This window comes from Penaeus monodon, chromosome 31, assembly GCF_015228065.2.
Source record: "Penaeus monodon isolate SGIC_2016 chromosome 31, NSTDA_Pmon_1, whole genome shotgun sequence".
Taxonomy (NCBI): Eukaryota; Metazoa; Arthropoda; class Malacostraca; order Decapoda; family Penaeidae; genus Penaeus; species Penaeus monodon.
Genome location: NC_051416.1, coordinates 68231 through 70091, shown reverse-complemented (window position 1 = coordinate 70091; position 1861 = coordinate 68231).

Here is a 1861-nt window from a genome sequence, read left to right as displayed (position 1 = left end):
TATAACATAATGGTCCATGACAACTATAGCAATGGAACTCATATGTGATGTGAGATGATAGGTTCAAGTAACATATGCCTTCAGACTTTAAACATTAGGAGGGTGATACAAAAATTTATTTTAAATATGAGCTCCCTCTTTTCATTGCTGGTCATCTGAACTGCTTCTTGACTTTATATCTGCAAGCATACCTTGTTTTGAAGAGATGGGTACAGTGAATGATAATTAAGGTTGTCCTAAAATATGTTACTCTTCTGTTTATGGTATGTGAGCATTTTGTGTTATCACATAATTCCAGATAGAAGAAATGTCTGTCTTAATAATCTTTTAATTTCAAATAGAAGTACAAAACAAGGCAGTAAAAGGAAGTGAGAATATTAAAGAAGGAAAATTTTTTGATATAGATAGATTTTACTGTGGGGACTTCCAAAGACCATTTTCTGCTCCTGAATATTTTTTTCAGAAAATGGTTCACAGTACTGAAAAGGAAAAATAAAGAGGATATTGACTATTATGTATAGTCTTTTTTTAACCTTTATTCATAACTGAAAGTGGGATTGACCATAAATAAGTGTGTTAGATTGAGATCAGCCAAAAATGCACTGGACGACTGGACTGACTATGATAGAGAATCCTCAAATCATCAGACTGGACTGGACTGGATTGGAGAAAGAGAGTAAATATAAATAAAGGAGCATGATGAAGAATTTAATAAAGTAGAGAAATGTTACTGTATTTGAAAAAAGTATAAATCTATAATAAGGGGTGATGTGGATGGAAGATGCTCCTTTCTCTGTCTGAGAGGTCTAGTTGCAAAGTTGATAGAGACCAATATTGATCAGCCTAATAGGAAATTCAACAGTGTTGAACTTCATGCAACTACAGTAAAACCTACAAAAGGGAGGAGAATCCAGCACAAAATTTTTATTTTTGCTTCCCAGATGGGATCAATCACATGCCATATATTAGTTGTTCCAGAGGTGCCCGAGCAAAGTCACAGTTCATGACAAATGTCATGATGCCCATTGCACACTGAATTATGGTCTATCAGTGATATGCTTACGATTATCGTTGGGGGATGAAGATGCAAGAAAGGCCACTGCGAAGCTCTCCAGACCCACACAGATATAAAAATTTCCTGGGTTGAACGAAATTAGTCCCTCGTAGGTGACACTGGGCACAGTGCATGGTATGAACCCCTTTAAAAACATGTTGGGACTGCTGCAGATTCCGAAAATGTATCTTAAATGTTTTTTCTAAGCAAGACCCAAATAGATAAGTATATATCATGGTTCTTAGCTGAAAGTCATGGAAGTGCAGAATCCGGGTGGAATCCTAAGCCAAGGTCACAAAAGAGGTAGTTTTGTGAAGACAGTCCTTGAGGGACAGGTCAAACTCATAGTAAATCAAAAACCCAGTGCAATGACCATGGGTGAGAGGTGTCTATCTAACAAACAAAGGAAAGAACAGCATACTGACAGCCCAGTGATATGAGCATACCTACTCACACCTAAAGTGAATCCCAACTGATACTGCTGGAGAATTGCAAGGGCAAAGACCCCAAACAAATGTTGCGCTCAAAGCGAGCTGGAAGTAGCAACTCCATATTCTACAGAGAAAATTGACACTAAACATAAGGCTATCAGGCTTTAGAAGGACGGGTCCCGAAAAGTCCTAAGACATCCAGGGAGAAACCAACTGCCTCTGTCACTCTGGGAATGCAGGAACTAGGTGCCATGCCTAAGAAACCACTAGATGATGGCTAACTTGATACATTAAATTCATTTAGGTGAAGGGCATCAGCCTTTGTGAGAAAGTGGTGGTGGGGAGTAAGTGTGTGTGTGCGTGCATGTGCATGTAC